Consider the following 13,808-nt stretch of genomic DNA (forward strand, 5'->3'; position numbering starts at 1 on the left):
CATCTTAGCTCCTGGCTCTTTCCTCTAGATAGAATTTAAACTAGGTGCTCTGCTGTGGGGAAATAAGCGTTCTTTGCATCTTGGATTCAGGCAAATCAACCAAAGGTCATTCCTAAGACAGTGTTTGAAATGGTCTCTTATTAAGGGTCAAGAAGGTATTATGATTTAAGTACAAATAGATGTATCTTCAGGATGCATTACAGAACTCTTTAGGAGAAAAACAACTACTAATGAATAGCTAATTCAGTCCAAGTTTAAAACAAAGATGCATTTCTGTAAGACTAAGGACATGCATCCCATCTCCTTGACAACATCTCTAATTACCTCAGCTTGGGCCGATCAATATTTGATCTTTTTCCCACCATGCAAACATGTCACTTTAACTCTGTCCCTTTTCTCTTGCTTTTGGATAATTTGCAGCCAAGTGAGAATGGTCCATTCTGTTTGTTCTCCCTGGCTAGAGGCCAAGGGTTCTCTCACTAGTATAATGCAGTTCATTGATGTGAATTTGTTGATCTCCTGGGTAGTTTTTCACAAATTTAAGGCAATTAAAAGCTTTTATTCAGCGTTACACTTGATGTTATTAGTGGTCTTTCAGTGATTTTGCTTTTAAAAATTACTTCATCACTTTATGATCAATTTTCCCCCAGCTATAAAATTTTAGAAGAAAGGATTGAAACAACCATTTCGTTTAGTGGTTTTATTACATATCTAACAACTTATAAACTTGTAATTTAATAACTCTTAATATTTTAATTAGTATAATTATTTTTAAAAGACTAATGAAATTTTTGGTTATGTTTTATAAGAGCTGCAATGTTTTAAGCCTCTGGACATACATGATAGAAATAGTAATGAATCCTAAGAACAATGGTGAGAATCTTATATAAAAGGGACTCAGTAATTGCCCCCAAATCTTAACAGAGCACACATTAAAACATTTTGTTCTGTGATAAAGTGCTTCCTTTCCAGCTTATTGGAGAGTCCAGACTGTAAGTAATTTGCCTTGCACCCATCTTGAAAATTTCTCTCAGGAAACTATTTAACACAAGATGGTAGACATCCTGGGTCCCTCATTATTCTAACGACTGAAAGATTTCTTTAAGACACTGGCAATTTTAAATAAACTCTTAGGAGTTCCCACATTGCTATATTATTGCCTAAAAACTGCTTTGACCAATGGGGTACACTGTGACAAAGGAAATCTGAATAATGAAGCAATCTCAGACCCTTTTCTCAAGTCCTCCTTATTTTAAGTAATATTTGAGGCATTTCGTCATTTACAAACATGAATAAAGACCTTGCCCTTAGGGAGCTTCCATTCTCATAATAAGCCTCACTGTTGGAATTCAGAGTAGAGTTTACTTCCATTTTTCAGCTGGGAGGGAGGGAAAGGTTTGGGTTTTATTAGGGGGAGGTGGCATTTCATCTGAGCTTTGAAGAATGGGAAAAAATATTATTTTGGCTAGGTGGCACTGTGGGAATGGCTTTCCCATCGGCTCCATTGTGGAGGACCTTGAATGTCAATAGGCCATGTGAAAGATTCGCTGAATCACATCTTTCCCCACCCTTAAACCAGCCCTTTGTCCACACTATTTCTGAGGATGACACTGTTATCTTCCCAGTAACTGAGGCCCCAAATGTGTGATTCCTCCTTTCTCTCTCTGGTCCCTTCAGTTACCAGATCTGGTCAATTCTACTTCTACAAAATGTCTCACATCTCTCCTCTTGTAAATAGTCACATTATCACTGCCCTAGCTCAGGCCTTTAGTGCTTCTTGCTTAGACTATTTAATAACCTCTGAAGTGGTCTAGATGCCTCCATCTGTTCCCTCTTCCAGCTACCTTTCAGATACCTAACAAAGCAATCTTCCTAATGTATCAGACTGAATATGTTGCTTCTTTATTTAAAAATAAAAAGCATTGGTGGTGTCCCACAGCTTATATGATAAAATGCAAGTTCTTTAGCCTGGCATGTAAAGCTTTCCACAGCCTGAATCCAGCCTCTGCCAGGTTTACTTCATAGAACTTACCATCATGCTCTTAGCATTTGTGTGGGATACAAGACCCTTACCAGTATAAAATTTTATAAAGCAAAGAGGCGTCTCAAGTTAGGAACAGAACAGAAAGTATTCAATTCTCACGAGAAAGGGGCGTCACCTCCACTAGGACTGACTAGTAGAAGGAGGCGAATTACAAAAGGCAAGGCACCAATATATATCCTAACAAGAGAAAATTCCTGCCCACCCCTATCTCTGCTCTCATTGGTTGGGAGGCAGGTTTATAATCTAGGCGGGAAAAGCTAGACAAAGAACCAGGAAATTAAGCATAGCCAAGCCAAACATATCTCCTTATTTAGCAACTAGCTGCTGATATGGCAGTAATATGGCTAAGGTAAAGAGGCGGGGGGGGGGGGTGGTCATCTTCCTGGAGCAGAAGACAAACAACTTGTATGTAGTCCATTATATCCTTATTTTGTAAAACTTTGTGCTAGCACTAAGGGAGAGAAGGGAGGGCGCTTACTGCCCCAAGCCCTGAATTCCTAGAAGTTGGATAACCGAATCCCTACAAGGTTAAATCCTGAGTCCATTTTATTTCTCCAAGACTCCACTTACTTTAAAAAGAAAATAATTCCTATATTCTCCCTCTGTGAAGTCTTCACAAAGTTATCTCCCACTCACATTCTAGCCAAACTGCATTACTAATTGAGCTCTCCACTGTACCTCATACCTTCCCCCTCTGGTGCCAGCCTGCACTATAAGGAGAGGAACTTTCTTCATCTGTCATTTCCCTATGCCCATACTGATCCTGATCACAGTCCTGTGAAATTATCCTCATTTTTCAAATGAGGACACTGAGGCTCAAAGAGGGTAATGTTACTTGCCTGAAGTTATAGAATTATTAAGTATCTGAAACAGGATTAGAACCTGGGATTCCCTGACATGTCAGTCCAGTACTCTCCCATTCTACCGTCCGTAATATGCCCTCCCATTCTCTCTCAGCCAGTAGCTTATAAGTTCCCTTAGGGAAGCTGTGGTAGCATTTTTATCTTTCTATGCATAGCATCTTGCACATAATAGCCACTTCATAGACATTTATTTACCTTGCTTTTGAAAATGTGGTCCATTCTTAATTAGATGACTACATTAGAAAAATATTTAAATCTTTTCTAACGAAGACTATTAATTGAGAACTATTTAAAATTAGATTTCACTGTTGATGGATTTTTATTTTATAATGATTAGGTCCACAAAATGAAATTATAGTCTAATGTAACATCTTTCTACAAAGGAGTTTGATCACCTGTTTTTTGTTTGTTTTTTTTTGAGGATAGAATTTGACCAAAGTCTTTAGCATATTAGTAGCACAATTGATCAGCCATGACAAGTTCCTTTAAAGATGTAGCAAATTTTTTTCTGAGATAGAATAGAACCCTTTTGCCCCTAGTGAGTCTTCAGGAAGTATATGAAATTTCAAATATATTTGTCCCATTCTCTGAGGAGCTATGCCATTCTGTGCTTCATTTTGACTAAACAGGAAGGTAGTGGTTGCTGAAGTAGAAATGAGGAGACTTTTGTCAAGAAGTGACTGTTCCATCTTAGAATTTGTGATGAAGTAGAAGTTGGGCCTCCTCTGCTGTCCCCCCTAGATTGTGGGAGAACAACCACTTTGCTAGAGTTGTTTAACCTTTCTTCATAGAAACCTTTGCCAAACTGGTGAAGCTACTTATCCCTTCCCAGAATAATATTTTTAAGTGTATGGAATAAAATGATTAGGATTACAAAGGAAACCAAGTATACAGAAATCATTATCTATCTATATTTTAAATTTTCACCACCCCTTGAAATCTCCCCATAGACTCCAGTTTGAGGACCCCTGCTCTAGGTAAACGGGCTCACCAAATGGATTCAATTCAATTAGGAGTTTTTTAGAGATGGTCAATGTGCTAGACATTGTGCCTGGTGGTACAAACACATAGGCAAAAGAAGGGGAAAAAAAGTCCCTGCCTTAAAGAGCTTACCTTCAATGGCAAAAACAATCTCAATGCTGGGAAGCAAATTAAAATAGCAAAATAACATTTTTAATCAATATTTTGAGGAGGAATCCAATCAACTGAGGATATCAGGAAAGGCCTTTTGTAGTGGCTGAGGAGACAGAAGGACTATAAGAAGGGGGAGGAAGGAGAGAGCATGTTCCAGGCTTGAGGTAGAGCTTGTGCTGATGCACACAGGTGGGAGGTAGAATCTCTCCTATGGGCAGCATCAAGCTTGGCAGCAAGAGAGGAAGGAACAAGCATTTATGGAGCATCTGCTGTGTGCCAGGCACTGTGCTCAGCTCTTTACCAGTATCATCTCATTTGATCTTCACAACAACCCTGGGAGGTGCTATTTTTATCCCCATTTTACAGGTGAGGAAACTGAGGCAAACACGTGCAATGACTTGCCCAGGGTCACACTGCTATTGTGTGTCTGAAGCTTAGCACACTATCAGGCACATAGTAGGTACTTGATAAGTCCTTTTTTCCTCTTCCCCTCCTCTCTCACCTACATATGTACCTCTTGTTTCCTCTGCTAGAATAGAAGTTTCTTGCATAAGAACTTTTGCTTTTGTCTTTCTATCTCCAGTGCTCATCAGAGGTAGAACCTGACACCCAAGAGCTGTTTAATAAATACTTGCTGGTTTGATTCATTGATAGTATTATAGGAACATAGATTTAGAGCCGGGCCCCCTCATTTTTCAGGTAAGTATTCTGAGGCCCAGAGAAGGGAAGGGACCTGTTCACCGTTGCACAGGGTCACCAGTCTAGGGGAGACAAACTGTCTATATTTTTTTCTGATCAGACACGGCTTTTCCCTAAATTGCTAGACCTTCTTAAGAGTACCTCAGACTTCTAGGCAGCTAGCCAGGGACTCGGGTAGCTGAGGGGTACCTTTTATTGACTTTTCTGTCTTTTGTTTCATTTCCCATGCCTCATGTCTCTTCCCTGAGTGGGAAGTACTGTGGCATGTTAGACAGCTACATAGGCATCAGAAGATCTGGGTTCTTCATCCCAGCTCAGGGACTTAACAGTTGTGGGAGGGTAGGTCACAGCCCCTTGCAGATCGTCAGTCCCTTCCTCTGTAAAATTGTGCTCACAACCCCAACCCCAACCATACAGAATCTGTCTCCTTGAGTTGTGGGGAGGAGGTGCTTTATTTTAGTTTCTTTGTTTGTTTGGTTTTCTTTGTGAGCGGGGTTAAGTGATTTGCCTAGTGTCACATAGCTAGTAAGTGTCAGTGTCCGCGGCCAAATTTGAACTCAGGTCCTCCTAACTTGAAGGCTGGTGCTCTGTCCACTGTGCCACCTAGCTGCCTCCAAGGAAAGTGCTTTATGAATCTTGAACTTAATATCTTTTGAGCTATTATTGTAATAACTGTCAGGCTCCAAGTTACAGAATTGTTTCTGCCCTTTTTGTACTAATTTTAAGCTTAGGAGAATCTAACCATAATTCCTTCTCCCCCACCCCCACTCCCCTTACTCCAGTCATCCCTTAATACACAGACATATGATGAAAATGACAGGGTATGGGCCCAAGCCGAGACCTTTGCCCCTTAACCCAAAAGAATTTGCGTCCCGTTTGTCTGCAGGCCCTGGGAAACCCCACCTTGAACTCTCCTTGAATTTCCTTCCCCACTTGATCTGCCATTAGCCTGAGGCTATGATCCCCTCAGCTGGCCTTTCCTTATGGCTGTGCCCAGTTATTCCTTACCCTTAACCTAGCCTAGCCCTCTATTGTCTGTCATCACCAGATTACTTTCAGCTACTTCCCACCCTTAATCCTATTTTAGTTCTTAGCTTCCAACCTCAATTCACTCCTGACTACTGGCCACTCCCCTCGAGATCCTCCTCAGACCCCTCCTCCAATCACCCTAGACTTCTTGGCCAGTCCTAGATCCTGCCCAGTCTTTCTGTATATAAAATCCATCTTGTTTCCATGAAAGTGCTCAGATTCCTTCACCGTCTATGCCAGTGTCTGACCCAATCCCAAGATTCCTCTAACCCTAACCCTAACAGTCTAACCCAATGCCAAGACTCCTTCAGAGGCTAGTCAATGTGGCAGATATTTAATAAACTTTGTTTTCCCTTGGCTAAAAGAAGGGTTGGGTCAAATTCATTTGGGCAGGACCCACTTGTCCCAGCAACCCTAAACCTCAACAAAAGGCCCTATTTTTCCTTTATTTCTGTAATTAGTTTTATCTGCTATTCTTTTAACTCTAATAAAGTCTACAAAATTATTAGAGATACTATTCCATTTGTTCTCATGATTGCTCTTCCAAAGAAGCAAATTTTTTAGATATCTTAAATTAATACGTTTTGTTTGGACATAAGGTACTTCCAAATACCCCAGTACTTCTCAAACACACCACGAGTACATTAACAGAAAACAGTTAAGCAAAATCGCCTAATAGAATGATTGCCTGGTGCATTCAGTAAATGCTTGTTGATTGATTAATTGCAACTGCTAATGATTCGCATCCCTCTTAGTAGTGCTGGACAATTATAGTTGTATGAGTGTAATTGGGCTCTCTGCATTCATCTTTCCTTGGCCTAATCCATCCTTTACACAGCTGCCAAATGAGCACTTTGGAAGGTTGGGTTGGCCACCTCACTCCCTTACTCAAGAAGCTTCAGTGACTCCCTGTTATTTTTAGGATAAAATTCCATCCTTTCATTATCATTTAGAATCTTTCCGAAAAGAGCTCTGGTTTCTGTTTCCAGGTTGCTCACATGTACTCCCTGTCACTCACAATGCTCTAGCCACATTTTCCTAATCCCTGCTCTGTCTCCTCTCTTTGCCTTTGTGTAGGCTGTCTACCACATCTGGAATACTCTCCTCTCCTCTCCTCCACTTCTAAGAACCCTTAATATTGATCCTTCGAGGCTCAGCTCAAGAGCCACTTACTTCAAAAAACCTTTCCTGATTCTGTTTTAGTGACCTTTCACTAGATTTTGTATGCATCCTTTAGAAGGCTGATGTCATGTCTGGAAAGCTGCCCTTTGAGCAGGAGGTCCATACTTGGCTGTGTGGCCCTGAGTAAGTCATTTCACTAAACTGTGCATTTGGAGAGACTTTCCTCATCCAGGAGCTCATTACACAGACAATGTCTCAGGTCCAGATTCTTTTTAATAGCCAGTCCTAATTTATCTGCATTAGGTTGTATTTCCCCAGCCGATGGCAAATAGACTTCTTGAGGGCAGGCACTGTCTCTGTTCATCCACCCTTCTTAATTCTTGTGGCTTCCTCTCCTTATTAATCCCTACGTGTCCTGTAAGTAGCTTGCTTTGTATGTCATCATCGCTCCCATTAGATTGTAAACTCCTTAAGAGCAGGGACTGTGTTTTGACTCTTTGTGTATCCTCAACACTTATCACAGTGCCTGGCACATAGTAGTCACTTAATAAATGTTTACTGATTGTTTTCCCCAGCATTTGGCATAGTGCCTGGCACATAGTAGGAACTTGATAAATGTTTGTGGATCGATTGACAGTATTTTTCAAAAATATTGAAAACTGGTGAAACCTAAAAGTTGGAGTCTATATAGACATTAATACCAAATCTGTGTTGTTTTTTTTTTAAACGAGGAGTCGTTCATATTCTAGAGCAGGTGGTTGTTTTCTAATCTTTCTGAACTGCATTCTTTACATAGCTGATCAAAGAGGCAAAGAGCAAGGTTACCCTTCTTGCTCTTCTTCATGTAGAGTTCAGGCTGCCCACAAACATCATCCTCTGCAAATAAATAGACCAGAACAGGGTATGTAACTGACAAGTCTCTCTGTGCTCTAGAATTCCCTTTGCAGAATGGCATGATATCCCAGTGATGTGACACTCTCATTCCTTGCATACAAACAGTGTCATAAAACATTTAAAGTAAAACTGTAATGATTAATCCCAGTAGCCTCCATTTTACTGAGACTTCCTTTGTCAGAAATTATGTCATCACAATGGACTTCTAGCCAGGAAGTTCTGTCTAGCAGATGAATGAACTAGGAGGACTGAGTTTGGAATGAAAGGCACCATTGTAATGTTGAAATACAGCTGATGGGGGGATGCCAATTTTCTGTCTTAAAACTTACAGGGCATCTTCTGTGTATAAAGCAAGGAATAATTGCTTAGCATAAACCAGAAACTTGAGAAAATAGCAATGGAAAATGACACTTCCCTTTAATATTGCTATTCAAGCCCTAACTTCCCTTGGTTCAACTGCTGGGCAGTATTTCTTTGCCTCAGAAGATGTAGCAGCTAACCGAGGGGATAACTTCCTGTTATTCATTTCACATTTGTCATCTTACCTACACATCGAGGTTTTTCCTGCATCTTCTTACCTTTCTAACCTATGTGACTTATAAAACAACATTCATGGGAATGTCAGAACATGACATTTCTGTTCTTCATCTTACCAAAACATTCTTTTAGGAAGGCCAGATTTGAGGCTATAGAAATTGAGATTTTGATTAAGTTGAAATAGATTTGTTAGTTGAATAAAGGAGGAAGTCTGGCCTCATTCTACCACAATTGGAGTCATTAGATGTCGGAGGTAGCATGGCACAGTAGAAAGTGCGTGAGATTTAGAGCCAGAAGCCTGGGTTCAAATCCCAGCACTGCCACTTAGTTAGTTGTGTGTCTTTGGTCAACTACATTCACCTAGCTTGCCTTTGGTTTAGGAGGGATTTGAACCAGATGATCTCTAAAGATCTTCCCAGTTCATTCTCATTTTCTCTTTCTCTTTCCTTCTTCTGTAATATATGTTTTCTGTTTATTCATGACAACTTTTACCATACATATTATGTGTAGAGTTTGGGGGCGGGGGCATTGCATGTAGAAGATATTGAATAAATGTATCTTGATGAAAAGTTTGTGTATTTTTAGGGCCACCATTTTAGAGACCATTCTCTTCCCTTTTAGAGCTGAAAATAAATGATGTAGTCAGCATATATCACAACAAATTATCTTACTTGTATCTATCATTCTTATTGCAAAAGTTAGTAAAAATATTTTGCCAGGGATCCTTCATGTTGCTAGAAACGTTAATTTCCTGACATCATGAAATATCTTCATATCAGATCTAAGATTGTGTGCATAATGGTTACATCATTTTCTTGCGCCAATAGTTTGTTAATTAAGAGTAAATGGGAATTTAAAGTGGAAAATGAAATTAGTCTGTTGCCTGAAATACCTTGACATAGTTTTTATTACAGGTTGCATATGGTATCCGTTAGAAATTTGAGCCTATGTTGGTTGTTGAATTATTGTGTGGATTAGCTGCAGCATTTGAAAGTTCTCAACTTTAAAAGCATGTGTCTGTTTTAAATCTTACATAAATTCCTTACAGTTTTTTAGAAGAGTCTGTAACCTTAATCCGGACTTTTTTTTTTTCTTTTTCTTTCTTCCTTTCTTCTTAACACTAGAATTCTGAGCTAGCAGCAGGAATAAATCTAAAGCATTGCTTTGAATAGTTTCATAATATCATTAAAAGATTTTCTTAATTGGGCAAATATTCTATCTTTTATTTTCCAACCATGTTACAGGACAGTGTTGGGGGGAAAATTTGATCACTTGAAAGAACACATGAAAAATTCTGCAGGGAATTAAATGGTAAAACTGTTATCCCAGTGTTCCCAGGAAAAATAAAAAATGTTGTAAAACGCATGGTTCTTAAAAGTACATTTTAAGTTTTGTTTTAAGAGCTTTCTAAAACTCTATGGATTTATCCCAGTAAGAAAAATTATAGACTGTGTGTTCTCTCCTAGGACCACTAAAGTTTCCAAAAGGAAGTTCAATCTGTAATATATCTTTCATATGTTATTTTAATAAAAAGCCAACTAGTTCTGGTGTTTCACTAACTAGAGCCCTATTGTTTGGTCACATTTCTTTATATCACCTACTCCAAATGAGACAAATAGAAGGCTGCTACTTCTAGGTAGGGCTGATTAGAATCCCTTTAAGAAAAAGTCACCAAAAACTTTATTTTTCCCCCAAAAATCAATACTACAAGTCAGGAAATTATTTAAAGCAAATAAACAGAAAATTATTAATATATAAGACCCAAATGAGCCATATAAAAATATTACAAGAAAAAAATCTCTAAAAGTGATTTTTTTAAAAAAAAATCAAAAGCAATGTCATTATGTGTCATATTTAAGGCACAGGTATATATTACTACTGATGACTTATAGATCTTCCAAATTATTTTTATTCAAAGTAAAGAAATCCTTCATGCAGTTGTTCACTGACATGATTGTGGTATAAATAATATTAAAGTCAATGCGGGTAAAAATAATTCTGTATATGCAGTTCCTTTCTTCTCCCTGCTTCCTGTTTTTTCCTTGACCGTCTTGGGTTAAAGAAGAATTTAGTGTGTTTTTTTAAGGCAAATACTTGTCTTCTGTTTGATAGTTAGATCTGTTATTGCATTGATGTAGGAAATCTCCAATGGTATAGATTGCAGCCATCCACCACTCATCCTATGCAACTCTCATCCATGTCGGCCCATAAATTCTCCACATGGGGTCTACCCAGCTTGCTAGGTGCCTTCCTTTAGAACTCCTAACGTTGTATGGATAGCAATGGAACATTCTGGCTATCCATCAGATGTCCTTTGCTTTCATTGCATGACTAGCCAACCTCCTTTTTCAGCCATAAATTTTTCTGATGTCATCCTTTACAATGCTTCTTCTGCACAGTTCTTCCCTGGTAATAGGTTGCAGTCTATTCATGCCCACCACAGGTCTTTTTGTTGCCCTTTGGATGACACAACTTTAATTCTTCAGTGCCTGTGGTATTCCATTACTTGCAGCTACATAGCATTTCTGGAAGACTATTCATGGGCCTTTGCTTCTGGAGGTAAAATTCAAAGTCATTAAAAACACAAGAGAGCTTCCCAAAGGCAGTCCACCTCGTTCTCTTTCTCCCCTTGTTTAATTCTGGGCCCATTCATTGTCAGTCTGTAGTATCTATTCAAGATGTATGGATTCAATGGACTAGCTCTTTGGATTGTTCTTCCAATCATACATCAAAGTCTGGACCACAGACAGACATTCTTCATCCCCGTATTTTTTCCTTTGTGGACAGTTTAGCCAAATTCTTTTTAGTGCTCATGGAGTTCATTGATAAGGCTTTGTCATATGCCAGGACTGGACGTAATCAGGACAATATCATACACAAATGAGAGCATCTAGAGGACATCACAACCTATAAGGAATCCTTCTTCAGTTTGGACTCTACACCAGATAGTGCCAATGACAATGGATATAAACACTTGGCAAACCTGTCTCCCATTTTTATGCCTTACTTTTGATGTTAACAGTCAAGGGCTCAATGAGCAAAGCTATCTCTGTTATAAAACTTTAAAGGATCTTCTGTGAATTTGACAGATGTATGTTGGAGGAGAGCCTTTAAGCTGGTGACTTTTTACTCTACCAAATCAACTGCTGTTCTATAACCAAAAAACAATAAGCACAATGGATTAACATTCTCTGTACCGTTCAGTCAGTTGCACCATAGTAAAGACGTAGTCTGTTGTAAAATATTGTTTACGAAAGCTTACCTGTCATGAAGGACACTCTTAATATATATGCATATTATAATCATGGAGATTTTGTGGAAATGTAAAAAAAAAAAGACTATGACTTGGTATTTTTTTGTCATTTCCTTTATGGGGAGTGGCTAATGTTAAGATCTGGCCTTTTTCCCCAACTTCTATCCCTCAGTACCCTCAAAATTATGTCATCTAGAACGTGGACCTCCCGAGTGTATCCTGGCTCATTCCAGCTTCTTTTCTTGTCTGAATTTTATATGCTGCAAGTTCAACTTTCCCATATAGTTATCAGAGACTAATGACAGTGGAGTCCAAATAGGCTTTCTCTATCATCATTAATGGAGAAAATGCTTCTTAGAAAAAAAGTCAGAAGATCTGTTAAATTTTATTTCTAATTGTTGCCAAGTCCACACATTTATTAAGCATCTACTCTCTGCTAGACATGGTACTAAACACTTGTCCTCCCTCTAGTCATAACAGTCATAAATGCCCTCATGATGTTTTCTCCTTCACTGCTTCTTTCTGGTTTTTTTTTTTAAGACAATATTGCTCATAATCTTCCTCCATTTTCCTCCTTAAGATTTTTTTAAATGAGTTTATTTTCTAAACAAATATAGCCATTGTCTGCTTATCAAAGTGATGGACTTTTTTTCAACTGAGGTGATTCTTAGATTCTTGATCACTTTGTTGTAGCATTTTATTTACAGCAGTTATACTTTCTTAGGAAAGTGTGATCATCTGTGTTCTCATGTCAACTATTAATTTGAATGGGTAAGGTTATAGTTGCTTCAGTGGTGCACCATATCTTTTTTCTTATTTTCATTTTTTTATTCTGATTTTATGTTGATTTTCCATCTTCTTCCAAAAAGTCAGTGGTCCGACTGCATAGTAAGCAGATTTGGGAATAACTCCCACATTAATAAGAGGTTTCCTCTCCATTAAAATATAATCAGTCTTGTTTTTTGCCATTTGTTGCTCACTATGTTCACTACCTTCTCTCTTCACTGAGAACATACTAAATACGTATATACATTTATACACACACACATAACTGGAGGCTTCTATATTGAGTTTAAGACTGTCATTTTTGCCATCTTCCTCTATGCCCACCTTTGCATTATTGACAGTTGTATAATTTATTAAATTATATGTTAATTTATCTAGTTCTTCATAGAATTGCTATAACCTTTTTGTCTTCTGCCACAGATTTTGACAAAGAACCTACAATTATCTTCATGGTGGTCTTTTTGCAGATGCTTATCATGAGCACTGTAGTGTGGTATGACCAAATATTCCATGAAATGATTGCTTTTGTTGTCTTTGTATACATAATAAAAACCAACATTGCCAACTCTTTTACATATCCAAGAAAAAGCTATAAACCATGTTTCCATTGTGATGCAATTTCCTGTAGTTTGTTGGCTGTATTGATAGTGAGATCAACAAGTTTGCTTCAGTTACTTCTTGTAGAAATGTCATATTTTTAATTTACAATTATCTTGCATTTAGAGTACCAACAGCAAATTAATGTTTACATATGACCTAAAAAGTTTTGTTTTTAGTCTTTGTTCTCTCCCCATCCCTCTTTTTACTGTCATTGTAGAAGCAGAAGGAGACCACCTAGTACTGAGTATTATTTTGTATTTTTATTTCTTTTATGGACTGCCACAGCCCCAAAATTCAAAACCAAATGGCCAACCTAATAGTGATGAGCTGGAACATATTTAATCAAGCTGTCCTTGGAAAACAAAACTAGTTCATTTCTGGGATGGAATTTGAAACCTTCCCAGCATGGTGGCCTAGCTTGGTCTCAACCAGATCAGTCCTCAAGAACTTCACAAACCCAGGCTTCCTCCATGCCCCAAAGAGATGTCAGAGTGGTACTTTCTGGGGGAAAAATATCCTTTTAACCCAGTTAAATGAAACTTCCCCCTCCTCCCCCACCAAAATCGCAGATTCATAAAATTATTTAACCAAAAAAGACTTTAGAGTCCAGTCTTCTCATTTTACAGGTATGCCAATTCAGACCCTGAGAGGTTAAATAGCTTGCCCAAGATTACACAGCTGGTGTAACTGTCAGAGCCAGAATCAAAACCTAGCTCTCATAACTTTGAGTTTATTTTTCTTTCCACATTTCCATGCTGGATTGAGGGACTTGGAGAGAGGAAGACAATAGCATTAGTGAAACTGGATGGGACTCATGGAAAATTTGCTGGGCTTACCTATTAGTATT

At 38.4% G+C, this 13,808-nt stretch overlaps 1 protein-coding gene across 2 annotated transcripts in view; it reads left to right on the forward strand.

Moving 5' to 3' along the window:
• The window catches only part of ADK (adenosine kinase), a 629,414-nt gene that overhangs the window by 403,887 nt on the left and 211,719 nt on the right, over positions 1-13,808 (forward strand). The gene's annotated exons all lie outside the window — the stretch shown is intronic.

The sequence above is a fragment of the Trichosurus vulpecula genome, chromosome 8, assembly GCF_011100635.1.
Source record: "Trichosurus vulpecula isolate mTriVul1 chromosome 8, mTriVul1.pri, whole genome shotgun sequence".
Lineage (NCBI taxonomy): Eukaryota > Metazoa > Chordata > Mammalia > Diprotodontia > Phalangeridae > Trichosurus > Trichosurus vulpecula.